Genomic DNA, 25,062 nt, shown 5'->3' on the forward strand with positions numbered 1-25,062 from the left:
TTTCTCAGACTTAATTCGATTTAGGTTTTTTGGTCTTTGTAATATTTTGCCTGGAGGATAGGTGGAAGGTCTCAACTGAAGCGGTGATCACCACTCAAAGATATTTTATTCTACCTTGCAGAGTATCCCAGATAAAATCGCCTTGAGCTTTCCCTCATTCTTGTTCAACACCAGGAAGAAGGGGGCACAGAATTGGTTTCTCTGGGCTCTGAGGAGTACAGAAAGACAAAAAGACCCCTACCGGGTTCAGCAAAGCCAAATTGTGTGGGGCCTGGGGCTGTACTGGAATAGCAGGTCTTTTTCTAAGGAGGAAGGAGAATCTCTTTCTGTTTGAGCCCCAGTGTTTTAAAATAATTTTAAAACTTGTTTTCCTGGAAAAAAAGAAAGAAAAAAAATGTGAGACTTTCTTTGCCTTTAGGTCTTACAGAAGAAACCAATTTGGGGATGGAGGCTGGGCTGCTGGAATGAAGTTCACTGAACAGATTTTTCAGAGCATGTGTTAGCAATAGTGAAGCTCTTATCCTCCCTGTGGATTTGTATGCTAACCTCTGACACCCATTCAGCAAAACAATGTCACCTTTCACCTACTTTCTTTATTTTTTCCAGTTGTTTGGTTTATGTTTTCTGTGCACATGTGAGTAACTCTTGATGATTTTGTTTGCTTATACCATTTCTTCCTCAACAAAGAGAGAAAATAAGAGGTCCTCAGTGAGGCTGTGGAAGTTAAACCAGGAGACCAAGGTGGTGTGAGTGTGTCGCTGTTGGGGGGGGACACCAAGGGGATCTAGAGTCTGTGGCCCAGGGGATAGCAGCCCTGGTTTCACACAAAGACGGTTCACTTTGGGATGAAGCATCTGAGACTTGGAGAGAAGAAACGGCTTGCTTGAGGCTGGCAAATGAGTGATTAGATCTGAAAGATTTTTTTAATGCTCTCAATTAAAATCATGGTATTTCAGGGTTGAAAGGGACCTTCACAGATCCGTATCAAATCTCAAGCAAATTTTTGAATTCTGGTCTCTTTGTTCTTGTGAAGTGGCTAAATGGCCACGATTGGCCTCATTGGGTGATGGGGCATCACTATTGTCCCAGAAAGTGGGGCTTCAGTTGATAATTTCCTTGGGTGTGGGACATTTTGATCAGGACTGTGTTTTGAACTCCTTTTGAGTTATATTAATTTCAATTAGAATTATGCCAATATTGATGAATTTTCATTGAGAAGGTATTTCCTGGGTAAACTTCATATGGCTATGATCTATTCATTATAGGACATCTAAGAACTTCTAAACATAACCCTCTTATTTGAGGCAGGATATCTTGTAGCTCTAACTATTCTGTAGAACAATTTAGGAAAATGCTTCCATGAGCTATGGAATAAAATTCTAAAAAGGTGCATATAAATTTAAATTTTTAAAAATCAAATAAAATTTAAATATGATAGAGAAATTTACCACTCAAAAGCAACCAGTGGAAAATATATTGCTAAGTGAGTGGAATGTATTTATATGGCATAAATAAATTTTTTATTAGTATATATATATATAATAAATCATTGTGGGAAGATGTGTATAAATATCTTAATGCTTAGTTTTGTGTGTGAATTTTTGGGATAACTTTCATTTATTTTGCTTGTATCTTCTAAATTTCTACATTGAACTGTACCCCAACAACAAAAAGTCTCAAAATAACCAATGATGAAGCCTCCAGGAAAAATGAAGAATGCTTTTGGTAGAGAGAATAAGCATTATCCCCTCCTTTATCTTCTTTGTAAACCAGGGAGATTCTATATCATCTTCTGTGAGAAATACATAGTAATTTTGTATATTAGAAATACATAGTAATTCTAAAATAACATGTTCCTCCTTTCTTTGATCAAAAACTTACCATGATACCTGTCTACATATGAAGTCTAATCTCTTTTGCCTTATTTTAAGACCCATTGTGATCTGACCCCATTTTATCTCTCAGATTTCCAAATGCTGGTTCCATTGTGGTTATACTTCAGTCAGGCTCATTTCTTATCTCCAGTCCTATTGTCCCCAAGCTCTTTTCTGCCTCAGTGTCTTTATTTTTTCCAGATTAGAATGTTCTTTCTAACTCTCCAAAGTCAAGGTCATCTGTTCTACAAGACCCCAAACTGGTTTTTTTCTTTTCTGATGTCCTATGGCAGTTCTAGTCTACACTATATAGTTCAACACTTACGGATTGACTTGCTTGCCCTAGGCTCAGCCCTTGATGATGAGTGGCAGAGGCTAACCTAGCTTGCTGGTGGAGGGTTTGAATACTTGGAAGACCTGCTAAGAGGAAATAGCCAGGAATGATGCACTGAGTTGGAATCCAGTAGACATCAGTTGGAGTGGCTGAGTGAGGTTAGAGAGATGTGACGAAGCAGTGGGACATGAGGTGTGGATTAACATAGAGAAGGTGGTGGCTTCTTGTTCCTCTCCTGTTGGATTTGGTGTGGTGTGGCTGGGCAGGGGACTGACTGCCACTGCACCCTGGCACCCTCTTTAAGAGAGCAAAGCAGGGCGTTCTGTGGGGGCATTCTGGAGAACTCTACTTTTTCCATGCTGCCACATAGTCATTGCTACCAGAAGTCCAGGTTGAATAAGACACTGTTTATAACCAATTAAAAGAAACTCAAACTGTAAGTAGCTTAGGCAAAAAACACAAATTTACTTGTTTATAGAATGCATAACCAATCTAATAACCAAACTGCAGCAAGAAAGGCTGAAGTTTGCCCTCAAGAACAACTGTGTGCTTAGACTTGGATGCCTCCCCAACCACAGAAAGTCTCAGAATAACCAACGACAAATCCTTTAGGAAAATGAAGAATGCTTTGGGTAAAAAGAATGAGAATTATCCCCTCTTTTATCTTTGTAAACCTAACCTCTGCTTCTCTCTGCATTTTAATCTTTTCTCTGTCAGACAGTATTCCTCCACATGGTCATATATGTAGCTACTAAAAGCTACAAAAGTTTGTATCTTTCAACTTCCACCACTAAAGAGAGACAGATTCTCTTTTCAGTTGGGAGAATCCCAAGGAAGGACTCTGATTGGGCCAGCTACAGTCAGGTTCTCACCTGTGACTAATCAGACATGTTGGGGGTGACAAGGTCATGAGGAGGAGGGGGTTTTGGGCAAACAGGTCCACACATTTCCAATACAACAGCATGGCAGCAACTACATGCCCAGTAATGCTCAGTACAGGCATGTCAGTTGGTATGCTGGAAATCAGGAAGGAAGAACTATGATTTAGCACACTAACTTCCCCATTCTTAGAGCAAAGTCAACAAGTCTTTATTGAGAGTTTCTCCCTGGGGACTTGATAATTCTTGGACTAGCCTGTAACTACATACACTGTCTTTCTTTTTTTTCTGCTATGTTAACTCTAGAACGTGTGGCTCCCTCCATTCAGACACCCAACAATACTGACATTTCTCTGCCCTGCAAAGAGCCAGTATTCCTTGCACTGGTATCTTGGTCTTAATGACTAAGTCACTTCATTTTCCAGAGAGAGAATGGTGGTGTCACTGACACTACTAGATTACCAGCAGCCTTCAGATCTGGATGGAATGCTTCTGGGACAAATGTGAGAAAGGAACCTGACACTTCCTTTTAGGGGAAGGCTCTTAGCTCATCCTAATAAGGATCATTAGGATCCACCCTAAGGAGGGAAGGTCTGCTAGATGGCAGGAGGGAGTAGGAGGATCATTACCATAAAATAGTTAACTCTGGATGGGCCATCTCCAGCACTAGGGGGCACCAAAATCAGTAAATTCCTGCTTCATAAAGCTGATGGAAACTCTGCTGTAAGGAAATAAGATGAGAGGTAGGGAAGGCAGCAGGAGATGAAGACCCAGACATACCTAGGTCCCCTATTCCATCTCTGCCTGCTCTGTTTTGGCCTCTGCTCGTTGATCTGAGCTTCCCAGCTGCCTGCCACCCCCTCCCCCATTTCTAATAGCTGCTGGTCTTTTTACTCACCTCTTGTTTCAGGATTTATGCCTTTGCTTCTCTTTTCTGGCACATGGGTATTTGTTAGGCTCTTTAGTGGTCCCTTAGTTTGTCCTTTGAGCCTTTTCTTTTTGTGACCTAGTCCAAATGTGGTTCATCCAGGTGACACTAGGCAGCCCAAGTGTCACATCTCTCCCCAGAACCTGGCTTCAAGCTTATTGGTGGAGGTCCCAAGTTTACTGTGTAGAACTTCTTTCTTTGCTGGGCCCCAACAGTGCTATATAGGGCATAATCCAGACTCTATTAGCATTGCCTTTTTACTTGTGACTGTTTCTCCTCTAGCCCAAGTTGAACTCATCTCTGAATCCTCAGCATCCAACATAGAGAAGGTTCAGGCCTGATTGCCAGGGAATTGGGGAAGCACTCATTGTTGCTGCTGACTGTGGCCTGCACCTGCTTTTCTCTGCTCATCCTTTGGATTCAGATGCAGCTTATCACCATACTCTCTCCTGTTCTTTGCCACCTGCTTTCCTTCCTTCCCCCGCCAGTCTTTCTGAGAGAGTATAGTACAGTGGTTGAGAATGTGGATCCTAAAATCAGATTACCTGGTTTTAAATCCTACTTTTATTATTATTAGCTATGTGACTGTTGGCAAGTTACTTCAACTCTCTGTGCATCAGTTTCTTTAACCGTCAAATGGGAATAATAATAGGACCAACCTCATAGGGCTGTTTTGAGGATTAAATGTATTAATATAAGTAATGGGCTAGGAACAGAATGTGGTTAATAGCAGGCATTCTAGACGTATCGGTGTTTTGTTCTGTACTTTCACTATTTGCTCCAATAAGGGTCATCTGACTGTTCCCTCTCGCATTCTTGGGTGAACCCCCAACCTACCCTCTCTTTGCACTCAATTTTTATGCCTTAGTCCCAGCCTTTGGTTCACCCAGCCAAATCTTTGCAAATATACATCTCTTAATTGGCTAACACTGAGCTGTAGCACAGGAAACATCCAGCCTCATTGCTTGTAAGTGTCAGCATCACCTCCTCTATTATTTTTTTTCCCCTCAGGCCAAGGCCTGGCTCAAACACTATTCTTTTAGTTGCCAATTTAGGGGAGCTGTAAAGGAGTAGGGTGTATCTAGGCTCCTAGACCAAAGGTTGGCAAACTTTTTTTTTGTAAAGGTTCCAAATGGTAAATATTTTAGACTTAGCAGGCTACATATGGTCTGTCCCTTTTCCTCCTCCTTTGTTTGTACTACAACCTGTTAAAAATATAAAAACCATCCTTAACTTGAAGACTGTATGTAATAGAGGCCATAATTTGTGGACTGTTGTGCTAGGTGATAAGTTCCATGAGGACAGGAACAAATCTGTTTTGCTATCCCTATGGTCTAGTGGTAGCCTGGCACTTGGTAGGTCTTCTGTTAGTACTTGTTGAATGAATGAATAAATGAATAGATGGATTCAAGTGAATCTGGTTTCCAGATTTAAGAGAAAGAATCCCTGTGTAAGTTTTGTAGTGAATAGGAGAACCTCAGGGAAGGGTTCTGTTAAGTTGGCTCCTTGCTCTGTCTGTAGTTATCCAAGGGCACAGGTGTTTCCCATGGAGTATACCTTAGCCAACTACCTACCTGCAACTCCACCTCCTTCTTTTCCCAGCCAAGAACAGACTCTCTGCAACCTCAGTTACATAAACTATACTAACGGTGTGCTGGTAAATGTTTAACAACCAGCTACTCAACAAACAAGCAAGCAGTCCCTAATATATAGCATTTGCCAATTCCTGTAGTGTCAGTACTTCCACCATGGCCAATTCATGCTAAGATGTGAATGAAACCACTAAATTTGAAGCTGGGAAGAGATATGCACAATCATTCTGTAGCTGTAGCATTACCATTAGACCATATCCCCTGCCCTGCTCATTCCTGCAGCCCTAAGGACCACATACCTCCTGGGAGAAAACTTGAAAGGGAACTTGAAAGAAACTTAAAATCCCTGCCTCAGGATTGGGCTCTTTTCTGTCTTTGGGGGCATGGGTACTATTATCTTGTCCTTCCAGACTTCCTGGATTTCAGCCTTTCCCTGCTTTGATTCCCAAACTCTGATTCTCAACTGACCTGTGTATCCCTGGGTTCTTGCTGAAAACAGATGGCCATATACTTCCTGATCCACCTTGGCTTCCTGGCTGTCAGGTACCTGACGTGCTTCTGAGCACAAAGAAGCATAGCCTCTGTGCCTCCTGCAGAGTCTTCTGGTTTCCAGGCTGTGATCTGCTTTGGCCACCACTTCCAGTTCTCACAGCACACCTCTCTTGAATGCCAGGAGGTTAACTCTCATCCTACCAATCAGGAACCTAGTTCCCAGCTCAATTTTTCTTTTCCTGTCTAATTAGCATCTTCTGTCTGCTAAACTTGTACATAATTTTTACCCTCATTGATTCACACAAAAACTAATTACTGGGTACTTCTTGTGTGCCAGGCTCTGTCTAGGCACTGGGGATAACCTCAGTGAACAAAACAGGTAAGGCTTCTCTGCCTTTGGGAAGCTTATTTTAAAGTGTGAGGAAACACATGCTAAACAATAGATATAGTAAATAATGTATTATAAAAGGTGATGATAAGTATGATGGAAAAAGTGAGCACAGAAAGATGAACTGACAGTGCTGATGTAGTAAGAGTGGCCTCTCTGAGAAGGCGATATTTAAGCAAAGTCTTAAAAAACATTCCATGTGTGCTTTACTTCCATATACAACATCTACTCATTGTTACCACTGTCATACAAGTATGTTGTTCACTTCAGCCTGAGAACTTCTAGGACTTTATTTCTCACAGAGAGACTATTTCCAGTAAGAGAGAGGCAGAAGGTGTTGTAATTATATGCTTGAGCTTTGGTGTAGAAAACATGACTGAATCCTTGCTCTGTGGCCAGTTAAGGCAACTCTGGAGGTTTTTCTAATCTATGGATAATGGATCTCTTGAGGACAGTGCCTGGATCTCTCTTGTTTACCCTGTAGCCCCTGTACCTAACATAGTAGTATCTGGCCTCTAAGTAGATCTGTGTATCTATCTTGTTAAATGAAAGAGTTTGAAGTTAAGCCTCTGGTTTGCTTATTAGCCTTATTGTCCTTGGGAATACTCCTTTCTGAGATTTCAATTTCTCCTATGTAAAATGGGGAAGTTAATAATGATAATACTAATACCTACCTCATAGTGTTGTTGTATGAGTTAAATTGTAATAATTTATAATACATGTAGACACTTGGCACAATACACAGTACACAGTGAGGTGGAGGCAGAAGAGAGGCCAGGTAGCAGAAATGAGGGGGATTGCTGGAGCAGTGTGGCCAGGGGAGAGGCTGTTGTATAAATACTCATTTTAGCCAGAGTTGGGGAATGGAGCTACAGTGTCCAGATAATACACAGAGCAAGGGGATTAATGGAATGATAGCTGAGATTAAACAGAGTAGTTATTAGGGCTTGGGTATCACTAGTGGGGTCCGGAGGCAAGGCCTAGACCGTGTGTCTTGTGCCAGGGTCTTCTTCCATCTTAAAGTGCCCTCTCATACTAAATTCCCTGGCTTTCCCAGTAGTTCTCAGTGTCTGCTGAACCAACTCCCTTGCCTCTTTGATTGTCTCCCATCTAGTCCTGAGGTTTGTTTCTCATTATGCAGTGAGCCTGGATGAGGACCCCTGCTGTCTCTATAGGCTTGGCCAGGGGCATCACTTGCTAATTCATTAAGAATATAACCACCACTGTAGGTGTTCACAGTGAATGTAGACAGTCTTTGAATGCTATTATACAGAAGGCAGTATCCTGACCAAACAGGCCCAGTTAGTAGAAGGCTTCTCTTCTTACTAAGCTCCTGGCTGGAAGCAGATGTTTTATGGAAGTCAGTTGTCATGCAGAGTCAGTAACATTTGTTTAGGACCCACTGTACATCTGTTGCTGTGATGAGGATGACAGCATTTCAGTGCAGAAAAGATAATGATCCTCATTAAAATCTCTGATTATTTCCTGAGGATTGATTCCTAGAAGTGGTTTTACTTTTCCAAGGGATAAGAACACTTTTAAGGCTCTTAATACATATTGCTGTATGTATTCCTTCCAAAAAGGATGTACTGATTCACAGGCCCACACATATTGCATTTGATTATGCCTATTTTATCATACCTTTGCCAGTACTGGGTATTATTAAAAGTTTAAAAATATATATGAGAGAGAGGCCAGATGGCATTTCTTTGATTGATTTTTTTTTTTTTTTTTTTTTTTTAGTAACAGATACGTTGAATATTTAAAAATGTTTGTTTGCTATGAGAGTATTACTTGGTGTCCTCTCCAGGCTGGGTCTGTAGGAATATTGCCTAGATATTTTCTTGGCTGAATTTTATTTATGATATTTATTTTTCTAATACCCATACAGTAAAATTTGCTTTTGTTTTCAGATAGTTCTGTGATTTTGGCAAGTACACAGTAAGTACTAACACAGTCAGATGATTTTTTTCCTTCCCCAAATTCCCTCATACTGCCTCTTTGTAATCAAATCTTCCACCAACTTTTAGCCCCTGGCAACTACTGATCTATTCTATTCACCTATATTTTTCCCTTTTCCAGAATGATATAACAGTGTCTGTAATAGAGCAAAATTTTGAGTTTTAAGACATTTACCAATATTTTTATTTTATATATTGTGCCTTGTTATCCTACTAAGATTGCCTAACCCAAGGGTCACAAATATTTTCTCCTTTTTTCTTCTAAAAGTTTTCTTATTTTACCCTTTACATTTATGTCATTAATCTATTTTGTTAAATTTTGTAAAAGCATGAGGTGTTGGTCAAGATTTGTGCTTTTGTGTATCAATGTCTAGTTCTGGCACCATTTGTTAAAAAGTTTACCCTTTTAAAAAATTTAATTGCCTTTGCACCTCTTTCAAAAATCAGTTCTTTTTCTGGCCTTTCTATTCTGTTCCACTATTCTGTTAATCTATCTGTCCTGTCCCCAATACCACATAGTTTTGATTATAGTAAGTTCCTGTGTTTTTGTCTCTTCCAGAATGGTATATAAATGGCATCATATAGTACATTAAATATATCTACTTGTTTCACTGAGAATAATGACTGCCTTTGAGGTACATCCAAGTTATTGTGTGCTTCAATCTTTCATTCATTTTTATTGCTTGATGTGTGTTTCATAGTTTGGAAGTACAAGAGATTGTTTTATCATTCACTTGCTGTTCTTTTGCAAATTTGGTTTGGCTATTAGAGTTTCTTTGCTGTTTTTAGAACAAACTTGTAAATATATGTAAAGCTTGCTCTCTTGATTGGGATTATGTTGGAATTTCCATAAGTCTAGAGATCAATTTGGGGAGAACTGACATATTAGCAATATTGATTCTTCCAATTTATGAACATGGCATATCTTTCTGTGTATTTAGCTTTTTAAAATTTCTTTGATTAGTGTTTCATAAATTTTAACTTATTCTTAGTATTTTATGTTCTGGAATTGTCAGTGCTACTTTTTTAAAAATTTCAGTTTAAAATTGTTTGTTGCTGGATGAAGAACTACAGTTGATTCTGTGTATATTGTGTATCCTGTTTCTAATTTTTCCATATTGGAAACCACCTACCATGCAAAGAAAATCAGGCTTTTCTGGTGGAGAGACCATGAGAGGCCATGTGACAAAGAACTGAGGTGTCCCAGCTGACAGCTAGTACTTACTGCCAGACATGTGAGTGAAGCCATGTTTGATATTCTAATCCCAGAGAACTCTTCGATGAATGTATCCACATGAGTGAATCCAGCTGATAGTGCATGGACCTGAAGAACTATCCATCTGAGCCCAACCAATCCACAAAATTGTGAGAAATAATACATCTTTGTTGTTTTTAATCACTATATTTTGGGGGGTTGTCATAGAGCAATAGACAACTAATTTAGGGCTTAGCAACAACAGTTTGCTTACCCAGCCTTGGGCTCCTTGGCCTGGCCATGAGTGCTGGGTTTTGATATTTCTTTCTGAGTCTCCTTGTTTCCAGTCAAAATCAGGACTTGTGTCCTCAGGGATAGCAGTTGGCTGCCAAGTCACAGCTCTTCCTCTTGTCTACTTACTCTACTTAGTCCAAATGCAGGCATCTCTGCTTGAACTCATATTTGGCCACTGAGAAGGCTCTGCCAGCCTTGCTGTGCTGATCCTGGTCATTGATTGCTTGCTCACTTGGCTGACAGCTGCTTGACTCCCTGGATCGCTACTACAATGCCCTCCATCTGGACTGATTAAAAGGACTTTGATTTGCAGTGACTTTTTCTTGCCTCCTGATAGGAGATTCTCTGTGGGGCCTGTTTCATGCTGCTACAGTGGATCAGTATTTCTCAGGCCTGAAACCCCAGCTGTAGTTCTAAGAATTGGCAGCTGTTTAAATCTGACCTAGAACCTGCAGAGTGGTGGGATTTTATTACCTGTTCAGTAAAAGCCTTAGAACCCTGGAGATACGTTAATTAGTTTTAAAAAGTAAGTCAGGGCAAACACTTCTTGGCCTGTCCTTGCTAGCTGTGCAGTCTGGGACAAGTTCTTAAGCTCTTGTAAACCACATTTTCTTCACTTGTAAAATAGAGACAATAATTACTTGATAAGACCATGCATACGTGTTGCTGAGCAATATGTCTGGCACATAGCAACTGCTTAACAATAGTAGTTATTATAATTAATATTGAAAGTCAGAGGTAGAAGGGGCCCTTAGAGATTATTTAAGCCTAGGCCCACACTTTTCAGTGGGAGAAGGTGAAACCCAGAGAGACAGTTCTCCCAAGGTCACCACAGCTCATTAATAGTTGAACAAGGACTAGAACACTAGTTTTTCAGTATCTAATCTGATGCCTTTCCCACAGTGCCACAGTTGTTTAGTTTATGAGGCCCTGGAGAAAAAAAGGAAAGGAAGAAACTCCCCACTACTTAGTGCTTACTTTATTGGCATTTTATATATATCATGTTATTTTATCTCCCTAATAATTTGATTAATATAAATTCTATAAATTATCTCCACTTTATAGATGAGGATACTTGGCCTCAGAGAAATTAAAATTTTGCCTCCTGGCCCCATAGGCAATAGAATGGGGGCTCCAACTCAGGACTGTCCGATTCCAAAACCAACCTGTGCTTCGCCACCATCTCAGGCCCTTCCTGGGGCAGGTTGGGGAGCCTGAAAACCACAAGGAAGAAGTGTTTCTGCAGGGCCTGGCACCACCCTGGCTGCATTTCTTTTCAGTCCTCAGATGCAGTAGCTGGTTTGCATGCAAGAGCCTTTTATACTTCCTTCTACACAATCCTTTCAACTGAAACCAAGTGGCCAAAGCTTAACTGTAATTCTGCAAAACTGGCGGCAAGAGTCCTGGCTGGGGCCTGGGCTGCTCACCCCAAACGTGATGTGCACAGAGAGTGGGGCTGATATTGTTTAGCTCTGTTCAACATTGCCCAGCCAAGCCTCCCCATCTAAGTTGAGCCCTTAATTGTTTACTTGACATTTGCTTAGACAGGATTTTATTTTCTAGTAATAAAAGCTCCTACATTGTAGAAAAAAAACAATCTGCCTTTTTTCTGGCTTTTGTGAATGCTTCACTACCTGTCCTCTTTTCCCTTTGTTTTGTGCTTGGGTCAGAGCCAGGTTGTTTTGTACTTGTTGTTAAGTATTGGAGAGCTCTGTTGGGCAGAGAAATGACTCCTATTGACTGTGCCTCTGCTCATGACCTGCCACCTCCCATCTCATGTGCTGAGAGGTTTGATCCTATAGACTTGAATTCTGGGTCTGTAGGTGGCACAAGGAAGACAGTCCTGGGGAAAGAGGGACAAAGTGAGTCACCAAGGGCCTCCCATCTGAGCAACTCTTGATAGCTCACACTTGGTTACCTCAGTCTTTCCCTTAAGAATTTTCAGTGACTTCCCAGTGCCTGCAGAATTTAGTGCACACTTTCTAAGATGGTATTCAGACCCACCCATCTCTGCCTCTTCTTTTTGTTGGTGAAAAAGAAAAGAAATTATAGATACCTAAAAAGTAAATATGAAACTCACCAGAATCTTTATCACTATAATCGGTGTTAACATATTGGTATGTATCTTTCTAGATGTATACATAAATAATATAATTAAAAATTTTTTGAGGCCTTTACTGTTTCAATTTGCCTTTCTGGCCTTATCTTTTAACAACTCCCATGATGCACTAAATATTACCTACACAGAGTTCATCTTCTGTAAATGTATCGTACACTTTCATATATCTAAGACTTTGTACCTATTTTATCTCCTGAAATGCTCTTTACATACTGCCTGGCACATAATAATCTCTAACAGAGTAAGTTATTCTTCACTTCCTTTCCTGCCTAGTGAGCTCCTACTTACTATTTAAAACTCTGCTGAAATAACTCTACCACGAAAACTGCACTCTCTTCCCAAACCCCCTCACTATCCATTTTAGGACCTGTGGGTTTGCCATCTCGCTCTCCAACCTATCCTATGACTCAGCTTTTCCGGGGCAATCAGCGGTTATGTCTCCTTTACTCAGAGCAGTGATTGGCACTGAGTATTAGGTGGGGAAATGGATATCAACTCTGTCAAACACAGTGATTTGCTGGATAAAGCTGAGCTGAGGCATCCTGCAGGGGCCAAGGCACTACTGAACTGGTCAGGGTGGCCTGTGAGTTGGAGTTTAGGCACCAATCCCAAATTGCTAAGGAGACCCCTGTTGTTTGCTAGCTCCTCCCTGTCTGGCAAGAGTCAACCTTCAACCTCAGAGAGCATTAGAGTGTTAGAGAGATGTCTTGGCAGACCTTGCATGAATTATTTACTCTCTCTTTGCTGAGTGAATGCAGGTGTCTATGTAGTGTATCTAATGCTGGGCATGTCTGAGGCCCCTCTCAAGATGCTTAGCCAGAATGCTAGAGTTAATGGTGGTGGGCTGCAGGGAAAGAAGAAAAACCCAGTGTCCCCAACCTTGGCCAGATCTCCTACTGTATTTTTAGAGGGGGTGCATTTTGTTATCTCTGACTCACCTTTGCTCCCAGCTCCTAGCACTGCCCTCCCACCCCCATCTCCTATTAAAAGAGAAATTTTACATTTTCTTGCTGGTGTATAGTTGTTGTTCCTCTCCTCTCCTTTTCTACTCCACCGTGCAGCTCCCATGTCATAATCTTACACCTCCCACTACCTGACCTTTCTTCTTCTTCCAGATTGGGAGCACTGAGGTAAGAGCCAGGAGAAATTGTTTTCTGAGTACTGCAACTGCCTTGAACATTTGTTGAAAGTACCAATTGGGTGCTTTCCAGTGCCTTGGCACACTTTTGGGTGGTCTTCATCAAGAGAAGGGGCTTCTATCTTTGTTGGGTAACACACCTGCATTCAGAAACTCCCTGGAAATGAAAAAATGAAGCAATAGAAGCAACTGGGAACAGCATCATATGGTACTTGAACTCAAATGGTACTGAATGATCGGCCTAACTTAATCATGTGACTTGAATTTCTTCAGACCTTACCAGCCTGTGAATATCACTGTTGGGGGCAATGATCTATATTTTTCTGACTCTTGCCCCTGAGACTTTGTCCTTTAGGAGCATTTTTTTGGCCACTCATAAGTACTCCCATTCTTCCTTGTACACCCATATTGGCACTGCCTCTGGAACACATGGCAGCTTGTTTGGAGGTGAGGTGGAATGGGTTCCTTAGTACTCATGACTGTACCAAGAACACTTTCCCCTCATATGGAAACTCTTCACCTAACTAAAACAGCATCAAACGCTCTGAAGTTCTCCCTGCACTGGGAAGAAAACTACCCCCTCCACTCTTGTCTTCCAGTATCCCTCATCTCCAACTCCTGGCCCATTTTGCATCTTAGTTTGTCATTAGGCCCTAAAGCAGTAATACCCTCTTATGAAAACAGCTCTCTCAGCTTCTGCATGTACCCTTTTCTCCACTGAGTTCTGACTCCTGGCTGTGGCACTAGGCTGGACATGGGTACTGAAGCTTTCCACTCATCTGTGTCTCTTTTTCTGGTATGTGAGGAAAACCACTTCCTCACCTTCATACAAAGCGATTCCCAGGTGCTGCACGTACAGATTCATCAAACACACCAAGCAGGGCTGAAATAGTTTAGGTTAGCCCTAAGTTGGGACCCCATTAAAATGAAAAATGTTTTTCCAGTTCTTTCCAGTTAGCAAAACCCTTTCACACCACACAATTTCACTTACCACCTGAAATAGCCCTTTGAAGTATGTATTGTCTTTATTATCACTTTAGGGGTGTAAAACTGAAGTTCAGCCAGGTTAGTAAATGTGGACGTGACTACTTACTTAGTAAGTTGACAGCACTAGGAATTTTCAGTCCTGTTGCATAGAATCCTATGCTTGCTCTGTTATAGGATCACAATACTAAAACTTAGATAGTTGAGAGGAATGTGGGTAAAATTAACTGCTGTGACTTTAGACCTGGAGTTAGATGCAGCTGGCACTACCCAGAAGTGATTGAAATCTCCGATAGAGCAGTGGCTAAGAATTGTGCTGTCCAGGCAAAAGTGGTTATGGTCTCTTCTCAGAAAGCTTATGAGACTTTGCAGTTCTTTTGGCTGGCCTTCAATTTTCATCTCTGCTCCACAGCGTTTGGCCAGAATTTATTGTATACTTTTCATGGGTCTTTTACCATGCTTGTAGGATAATTGAGGACAGACACCATGTCTTTGGTATCTTTGCATGCTGCGAAGCAAAAGCTGTGAATATAATAGATTCTTAATAAATGTTGGTGGAATGAATGACTATTTCTTAATGATGCTTCTTTATATTTCCAACTAGGTAATTCAGTTGTGGCCATTTCTTTTCCATTAGCATTTCTATCACAGGGTGGGCATGGTTGCATGATCAAGCAGAATAATTCAAACCTATTGATTTCCTGCCTCAGTTTCCATCATTATGTTGCCCAGATTCTTCCTTTCAGGCCCATTGATGCACTTTACTTTCAGTTGCCCTCCCTCTCTGCCACCTGCACCCACACCCCCACTGCCACCTGCCCCCTATTTCTGAGTCCAGACCAATTCAGATAGAAAGTAGATCAACCATCTCAGTGCCATTGGTAAGACTTGGTGCCCAGTCATCCAGCTGAACTTGGGGTCTGATAGTCTAAGTCTAGTTAACACGTTTTCCCAAGTGGCATCTGTCCTCTTCCATGTCCATTGTTGGGCCAAGCCACTGATCTGGCTTACCTGATCTCTAGTTCTCCTGTCCAAAGGTACTGTCCCCTTATAGGACTGGCCATTGGACTTAAACTCATTCTGGGACTGGGCCCTGATATCCTATGTGGCACTTGTCAACCCTTCTTCCTAGGACAGGAACTGGATCTGTATACAACTCCATTGCTGTGCATGAGCAATTTGTCTACAAACAACCTCCTACTAGTCTACCTGGTTGACTGTGGAGGGAAGACAGAAAGCTTGGATTCTTCTCCATTGTGCCCCACTCACTTGATGGGACCAGTTGCTTCAGTCATGCTTGGGCTTGGTGGGTCCTTTGGCCATCATGTCTAACCCATATGGCTGCCAGTCTGGCATTTGCCTCTGTGACTGGGTCTGTCCCTCCTGCTAAAGATTTGTCTGTGTACAGCCAGGGCCAGAATTTTGCTTTGTCCTCTCCACCTGCTCTGCATGTCTGTGAGATACCCATAGCATCTTTCACATACCCAAGCCAAAAATCTATTTGGTTTCATCTTATTGTGCTATTTAAGAGGTTTGGTGTGGAAAAAAGTTTGAAACTAATTGGATAAATTAAGGATTAATGGTTGGAGTGCTTTTTTTGATTTGTCAGTTTAATTACTAATTTTCTTGCCCATATTCAGTCAGATTCTAAATACTGCCTCCTAGGAAGCTAATACAGTTGGTCTAACTCATGTCAGATATATCCCAGTCGTAAGGGATCCAGGTTCCTTTTGGGAGGTGTCACATTTGACTGGCTAGATCTATACAGTCTGGGAATATACACCTTGGTAATCGCCAATTGTGGATTTTTTAAAAACATAATTGTTATAAAAGAATTAAAATAGCAGTTAAGTTGTAGTAGCGTCTTAAAAAAAAGAAGTGGTACATATTGGTTCAAATAAATAAATGCTCCCATCTAGTAAACCAGGTGAGGGGCTATGGGAATGCAAAGTGAAGATAAGTATGGAAGAACTGTGCTATAATTTGACAATAGATCAGGGTTAGGACCTCACTCTTTAGGGAAAAAGAAAGCATTAGGTTTGACAGATACCATCGTAACTAAATATTGCTTTGTAAGGAGGCTGAGGGATTGGATAGCTCAAGACTTCCAAAAGCCACCTCGATTCTGAGATATTTCCACTTGGTTTTCTAATAGACAAATCCACCTTGTCCCAAACTGAACTTCTGGTTGTCACTCTTGCCCCCTCCCTTCCCACTTCCCATCTCTTTCAAATCTGCTTCACTCAAATTCATCTTCATCTTAGTACATACCAGTTCTCTCCTTTCAGTTTTTCAAGTCCTAAACCTTCAACTCATCCTTGACTCTTCTCTTTCACACCTCATATCTAACCTGTCAGAAATTCTATGAGCTACATTTTCAAAATCAATTGAGAATCTGACCATTTTCCACCAATCTCCATTGTTACTTCCTTGACTGTAGCTACCATTGTCTTTCACTTGAGGAAAAGAAATAGCCTCCTAATAGGTCTTGCTGATTATATCATTGCCCTCTCTCCTTCCTTCCCTCCAGTTTATTCTCAATAGTTTTTGGTTTTAGCCATGGCTCCTAACATCTGCTATGGTCCTCCAATTTACTCAGCATCAAAGTCAAAGTCTTCATCATGACCTCCAAGGGTTTCAGAGTCTCAATTACCTTTCTAATCTCATCTCTTATCACTTTCCATTCTATCCATGTTGACCGTGGTGTTTCTTGAACACATTATACATGTCTCTGCCTCAGGGTCTTTGCACTGGCTGTTCCCTCTTGGAATGTCCTGCCAGAAATCTGCTAACAGCTTGATCAACTCCCTCTCGTTCTTTGAGTCTTTTCTTAAATGTTACCTTCTCAATGAGGCCTACTGGGACCACCCTTTTTAATTCTGTCCTGCACCCTACCCCACTATCTATTAATCCTTCTTAACCTATTCTACTTCTTTTCTCATAGTACTTTTAACCTTTTGACATACTATAATAATCTACTTATTATGTCTACTGGTTATTAGAAGGCTTTTAGCACAGTCTTAGAGTATTTTCTCAACAGAGGTTTGTTCTTTTCATCAGAGATGATGACTTTAAAAGATCTTTTAATTTAGATTTGCTTTATAAAATACAAAACTTTCTTAAGCACCATATATATATTTATTATTGAGGTGAGATTCACATAATAGAGATTAACCATTTTAAAATCAACAATTCATTGGCATTTAGTACATTCACAATGTTGTGCAACATCTATTTTAGTCATAACATTTATGTGTTGTGTTACTACTTCCAAAATATATTTGAATCAGCAGTACCTTTAAATATTTTTTAAAGGCATTAAAAAATAATACTGCCAGTGATTTATTTTTCCCAACAAATTTAAAGACAAAAAAATGAAACCACAGTGACAGCATAGATTGTCTGACTTCTTGACTGTTTTGCAGGAGGGATATTAAGTCAGGCAGTACAGATACAGAATTAAAAATAAATCCCTCTGTTTATGGGCCTTAAAAAAACAAACCATCATTCTGTGAAGTTCAGTGGTTTTGTTAATTGTTTCAAGATGTTGGATGTTTTAAGGTATGTTGTAAAAGCTGTACATGATGACAAAACAAAACTCATTAGCTAGTACTTCCCTGTAGGGAGTTTACTTCAAAATAAAAAATGTAAAAGTTTATGGTAAGACAATGTTACAACTGCAAATTTAAATCCATTATAATCAGGAAAGGGAAAAACTGGAGATAGTTTTGGTACACCTCTGCTTTGTTGAATTAGATCTGGGAACCATATATTTCACTCCCTTCATTCTCTCCTTGTCCCTTAGAGTGCTGTAAAGTTAATTCAAGAAAATTCCTAGAAAGATACACAAGAAATTAACAGTTTGTGCCTCTGCAGAGGAGCTCAGAGGGTGGTAGGAGGAAGACTTATTCTATAATTACATAATATACCTTTGTGTACTGTTTGAATTTTTACCTAGACATGTATTACAGTTGCAGGGGGAAAAAAACACCACCAACAACAAAAAACTAAACATTTGTTTAATTCTTTCTCTGAGTACCACATAGTTCTGGGCATTTATTAATCAGGACTCTTTGGATGGAAGCCTGTTTAAACTAGCTTCCACAAATGAGGGTGGTGGTTTACTGAATCACTAAGCAGGGACAAAATTGTTCACAGAACTGAAGAATTGCAAGAATTGGGACCTCAGGAACTAGAACTAAGGCTTCCATACAACCAGGAATTCTTTCTCTTACTCTCATTATCATCTCTACTTGAATTTGCTCCTCCTTGCAAGCAGGTGTCATTTTCTCCTACTTTTCCAAGTGGATGTGGCTGCCAATAGTCTTAGCTTAGGCTCCCCAGAGAAAAGAAAGAAGCAGTTTTATCTCAGAGTCTCTATTTCAATATTTTTTCTTTTTTAATTGAAGTATTGTTGTTACACAATTTTATGTTGGTTTCAAACATACAGCACAGTGGTTCAAAAGTTACCCATATTATTAAATCCTCAGCACACCCCTCTAGTGCAGTTACCATCTGTCAACTTAGAAAGATGTTACATAATCATTGCCTATATTCTTCATGCTGTACTACCGTCCCCATGACCAACTTGTATTGTGATTGCGAATTATTGGGCCCACTTGTCCCCTCTCCATCTACTGCAACCCCTCCCCTTGATAACCACTAGTCACTTCTCAGTGTCTATGAGTCTACTGCTGTTTTGTTTCTTCTGTTTTGCTTTGTTTTTATATTCCATAAATAAGTGAAATCATATGGTATTTGTCTTTCTCCATCTGGATTATATCACAGAGCATAATACCCTCTAGATCCATACATCTTGTTGCAAATGGCAGTATTTCTTTTCTTTATATAGCTGAATAATATTTCATTATGTATATGTACCACATCTTTATCCATTCATCTATTGACAGACACTTATGTTGCTTCCATATCTTGGCTATTGTAAATAGTGCAGCAATAAACAGAGGGGTGCATATGTCTTTTTGAATCAGGAATCTTGTTTTCTTTGGGTAAATTCCTAAAACTGGAAATACTGGATCAAATGGTATTTCTATTTTTAGTTTTTTGAGGAGCCTCCATACTGCTTTCCACAATGGTTGCACCCATTACATTCCCACCAACAGTGTAGGAGGGTTCCATTTCTCGGCATCCTTGCCAATATTTGTTATTTCTTATCTCTCAGATGTTGGCCATTCTCATTGGTGTGAGGTGATATCTCATTGTGGTTTTAATTTTCATTTTCCTGATAATCAGTGATGTGGAGCGCCTTTTCATGTGCCTGTTGGCCATCCGTATTTCTTCTTTGGAGAAAATGTTCAAGTCTTCTGCCCATTTTTTAATCGGGTTATTTGTTTTTTGGGTGTTGAGGCATATGAGTTCTGTATATATTTTGGATGTTAACCCCTTATCAGGTGGGTCATTTAGGAATATATTCTCTCATACTGTATGGTACCTTTTTATTTGCTGACTATGTCTTTTGCTATACAGAAGCTTTTTAGTTTGATATAGTCCCAATTCTTCATTTTTTAATTTGTCTTGGTTGCATGAGGAGATGTATCCAGGAAAAAATTGCTCATACTTACATTCAAGAGATTTTTGCCTATGTTTTTTTCTAAGAGTTTTATGATTTCATGACTTACATTCAAGTCTTTGATTCATTTTGAGTTTACTTTTGTGCATGGAGTTAGACAATAATCCAGTTTCATTATCTTGTATTTAGCTGTCCAGTTTTCCCAACACCAGTTACTGAAGAGGCTTTCTTTTCCCCATTGTATATTCATGGCTCCTTTATAATATATTAATTGACCATATATTTATGGGCTTAAATTTGGGCTCTCTATTCTCTTCTATTGATCTATGGGGCTGTTCTTGTGCCAGGACCACATTGTTTTGATTACTGTAGTTTGGTAATAGAGCTTAAAGTCAGGGAGTGTAACCCCCAGCTTTGTTGTTCTTTCTCAGGATTATTTTGTGATCTTTTGTGGGTCCATATGAATTTTAGAACCTTATTTGTTCCAGTTCATTGAAAAATGACATTGGTATTTTGATAGGGATTGCATTGAATCTGTAAATTACTTTGGGTAGTATGACCATTTTGACAATACTAATTCTTCCTGTCCATGAGCATGAAATAGATTTCTGTTTATTGGTGTCTTCTTTCATTTTTTTATGAGTGTCTTATAGTTTCCAGAGTACAAGTCTTTCACTTCCTTGGTTAGGTTTATTCCTAGGTATTTTATTCTTTATGATGTGATTGTAAATGGAGTTGTTTTCCTGATTTCTCTTTCTGCTGGTTCATAGCATATAGGAATGCAACAGATTTCTGTGTATTCATTTTGTGTCCTACAACTTTTCTGAATTCAGTTGTTAGTTCTAATAGTTTTTGGTGGAGTCTTTAGGGTTTTCTATATGTAATATGTCATCTGCAAATAGAGACAGTTTAACTTCTTCCTTACCAGTTTGGATGCCTTTTATCTCTTTGTGTTGACTGATTGCTGTGGCTAGGACCTCCAGTACTGTGTTGAATAAAAGTGGTGAGAGTGGACATCCTTGTCCTCTTCCTGATCTTAGAGGAAAATATTTCAGCTTTTGGCTATTAAGTATTATGTTGACTGTGGGTTTGTCATATATGGCCTTTATTATGTTGAGGTATGTACCCTCTATACCCATTTTGTTGAGAGTTTTTATCATGAATGGATGTTGAATGTTGTCAAATGCTTTTTTGGCATCTATGGAGATAATCATGTAATTTTTAATCCTTCTTTTTGTTAATGTGGTATATGATATTGATTAATTTACAAATAGTATACCATCTTTGCATCCCTGGAGTGTATCACACTTGGTCATGATGGATGATCTTTTCGATGTATTTTTGAATTCTGTTTGCTAATATTTTGTTGAGGATTTTTGCATCTGTTTTCATCAGAGGTATTGGTCTATACATTTTATTTTTTTGTGGTTTCTTTGTCTAGCTTGGGTATTAGAGTAATACTAGCCTCATGGAATGAGTTTGGAAGTATTCCCTCCTCTTCTACTTTTTTGTAATACTTTAAGAAGGATGGGTATAAGCTCTTCTTTAAATGTTTGGTAGAATTTAGCTGTGAAGCCATCTGAACATGAAATTTAGTTTTTGGGAGTTTTTTGATTACAAGTCAATGAAGGGAAAAATAAAAGGGGAGGGGACTATTATAGATTAAGAGAAATGTAAGAGTTAAAAGACTTATAAGCAAAAAGACATAACAACCCAAAAAATATGGGTCTTATTTTATCCTGGTTCCAAAGACATATTACAAAAAGAATTTTTGTAAATAATAGAGAAAATTTGAGTATGGCTTGGTAATTGAATGATACTAAGGATTTATTTTTGAATTTTGTTTGATGTAATAATGGCATTGCAGTTATGCAAGAAAGTATTTGGATATTTATTTTTGAGTTGCATACTGAAGTGTTTAGAGGTGAATTATATGATGTACTTTAAAATACTCCAGCACTAAAACATAACAAGGGGCATGGGATAGGTGAAACAAGTATGTGGTGAAATGAAGCAGGGGGTGGACACATCGGGTTTGTTATACTTTCTACTTTTAAGTATGTCTGGAAACTTTCACAACAAAAATCCAAAAAATGTGGTACACTGTTATTCAGCTAAATCCCACTTCATACTATGTATCCTGGAGAAACTCTGATAATTGTGAGCAGTTCTAGAGTCAGCTCTGCACCTATGTTTGTAAAATGAAAATTGCAAATAATTTCAATGTCTGTCAATAAAAGAAGAGATACATAGAGGTGAAGTGATAAGAGGTTATCCTGTCAGCAGTCATTCCCTGTTCCTCCTGGCTAATAAAATCCTGATTTTATTTATCCCTCAAAAAAAAAAATAATGGGAAAAACACAGAGTGAAGAATTAAGGCTCTGGTTTTTGTCATTTTAAACAAAATTTTTAGCTGTTCTAGCTTCAAACAAAGAATGGAAACCCATATTTTCTTATTTTTACTATTTTGGATTAGAAGAAATCATTCACCTCATTTTTGAGTAGTGGACACCTTCCCCTCAAAAGAATCTCTATATTTCTCCCTTCTTCTCTAGGAAAAAGAGATTTAGGCAATAGTATTTTGAAGAAGAATGTTTCAGAAGTGCTTTCTTGCTTTTGAGGAAAGTGTGGAAGGTGCTGTTATTGATTTCTTACCTTTCTTATCCTGCTTTGAGTTTTAATTGGCTGTAAAAGTTCTTTCTGATGATCTTGAGTCTAGTCATTAAGGACTTTAATGAGGGGGTAAAGGGGTAAGGTTTGAAAAGATGAAAAGCATGTGGTGAGAAAGTAAGAAAAGCCATTGACCCAGAGTCATAAAAGTGATGCAAGCGTGGGGCTACCTCCTGAAGAACCTGGACAGTGAGTTGAGAGCATTCCTAGGGCGAGCCTGTCTTTGTGCCCTGGGGTTACAGTGGATCAGAAGCCTTGCCAGATGACTTGCAGTTTTCACAGGATCGAAAACCTTATATGACCTATTACCAGGAGTTCTGAAGATTAAGGGTTCATTCTTCATGAAACCTTGATTATTTTATATCAGACATTCTCAAAAGCTTTCCTTCTAGCAGAAGCAATGCCCAGCTTATCAGCTTATTCTATAAGTCAATATCTGCCACAGCCCATTCACCCCTTTTAGTGTTCCTACTAAAATTATTAGACTAAAGGAGACCCCTAGAACCCCAAAGAAATGATGATGAGGAATTTCCATATCAGAGCCCCCAAGCTGGGATAACAGTAAATGGATCTTTTTCACAGTCTGTTAAAGTCAGGCAATCTGGGACTGAGTTTTTTCTTTCCTCCTCCTAATGATACTTGCTTAAGATTGTGTGGGGACTTAAGGTGAAAGTTGGACTAGCTGATTCTCCACTGCATATCGCAGACCTTTAGCTCCTCATCTAGGATGGAGAGTGTCATAGTTCTTCTACAATAATCATCCTTAATTCCATCTGAGTATTGTTTGCAACTCCGTTTCCTGGGGCCAAAATATTTTCAGTTAGGGGCTGTTTGGTTACAAGGAAGAGAAATACTCAAATTAGCTCAAGTAAAATGGTATGTTTATTATATGATTGCAAAAATTCATGTTCTGGACAGTGAAGCAGTGTAAAAATGTTTGTGGGGAAGAAATAAAGACCAACTAGGCTTTAGAAGAACTGCTAAGGGGAAATAAAAAGTAAGGAAAAAAAGGCTGTACCTTTTCTGAGACTCTTTGGTCTCTCTTCTCTGCTTCTGTCCACTCTGGTCTTCTCTACAAAGCATGCACTTCTCCTTATTCATGGTGCCTTTGATCCTATAGCTTCAGCTTTGTTCAGTGTCTCACAATGGGGAGGAGGTAGTTACCCAAAATAAATTGGAGTGCTACTCAAGGGGAGAATGAATTCTGGGCAGACGCAAAATGAAAATATTTCTGCATAATGGCCAATCTATTTAATCTAATTCAGGTTGGCTGGTTTGCCATGTCTGAAGTGAACGTCACCATGCCATCAAACCCTAGTGCCAAGCCCTATCTGGAACTGAAAGACACCCAGTAAAGTGTTTGCTGAGTGGCTGAATAAATGAATAAATGACTGGAGTTAAAGGTAGGACCCAGGTCTGATTTATTTTGATTCATCTTCATAACACTGATATAGCATCTGATCTTTGAGTTTATATGTATATATGGTAAGTAAATATTAACAAAATGACTCTTGTTCTGAGTATTGCACTTTCTAAAATGGCAGAATCGTGTAAAACAGTGGTTTCCAAAGTAGACTGCATAAGACAGTCTACTGGGATATGAAAAAATACTATGACCTCTGTATATTTTTATAAAAAAAAAAAGAAAACTTAAGTGTTACTAATATTTAATGTGTAGATTGACATTGGTGCCTTCATGTAACTTAAATGTCAGGTGTAGTTCCTAAAGTGCTCTGAGGGAAGACTGAGGTTTCCACAAAATGGAAGGCTTGACCAAGTTGTTTTCTCATGGGTTGGCTTTTAGCATGCTGTGATTATACTGCAGAGCCTATGTAGCTTTTGAGAGTGGTATATTATCTAGTTTAACTAAAGTAAACCTCACAAAATGTATAAAAGGCTTAAAAAGATACCTCTAAAGAAATTCTGACTTGAAGGCAATCCCTGTAATAGAAGCCCAAGGAAACAATGAGAAAGTGGCCAGGCAAACACTTCTGCCTCTGTTACAAGTTCTTTGTCAGCCATGTTAAGAGAGAAAACAGTGATAATCTAGACAGATCTGACAGGAAGTAGTCCAAAAAATTAGAAACTTTGATGGAGCCTCTTTGAACTATGGATTTAAGTCTAATACTACTAACAGTGAACTTTGGCACAAAGTATATATTCTGCTTGGGTTTTATTCATCAAGCTGTCATGATTATCATGACATTTAGAAATGAAGCATTTATAGCATGAATGTCAGATCTTTACAACTTTTTTACCATGATGTTTTAGTTAAGCAATGCTCAAATTCACTTAACATGATTTCACTAACTTTACAGTTTTTGTTAACAGAAATTAAAAAGCTACATACTATTAGGGAACCACTTATTATTCTGCCACGGTAAAAATGGGCTGAAATAATTCTCAGCAATTATTGAAAGGCACATAGGAAACTGCTGAAAATCTAAAGAAACAAGCATTAGGATAGATTTGACAGTGTGGGAAGTTTCTGATGTGGTTGGATAAAAGTACAGATGTTTTTAAATTGTCTCAGTTTATGATATTTGCTAGCTTGTGTTTCAGTAGTGAAATACATGAAAATCTATTCTTTCTTTTTCCACTGAGGAAAAGATAGGAATACATTAATTATAAATAATTGATGACTTCATTAATAAAATAAGGGTTAAGACATGTGGAGCAGAGCCA

At 39.2% G+C, this 25,062-nt stretch overlaps 1 long non-coding RNA gene across 1 annotated transcript in view; it reads left to right on the forward strand.

Annotated features, from left to right (window-relative positions):
* LOC118966930 (uncharacterized) overlaps positions 1–24,729 on the forward strand; it is a 46,969-nt gene extending 22,240 nt beyond the window's left edge. Inside the window, exon 3 of the long non-coding RNA XR_012126966.1 lies at positions 23,643–24,729. This is a non-coding gene — a long non-coding RNA (uncharacterized lncRNA). The remainder of the gene's footprint in view (positions 1–23,642) is intronic.
* Positions 24,730–25,062: the final 333 nt, after the last annotated feature.

This window comes from Manis javanica, chromosome 2 (genome assembly GCF_040802235.1).
Source record: "Manis javanica isolate MJ-LG chromosome 2, MJ_LKY, whole genome shotgun sequence".
Lineage (NCBI taxonomy): Eukaryota > Metazoa > Chordata > Mammalia > Pholidota > Manidae > Manis > Manis javanica.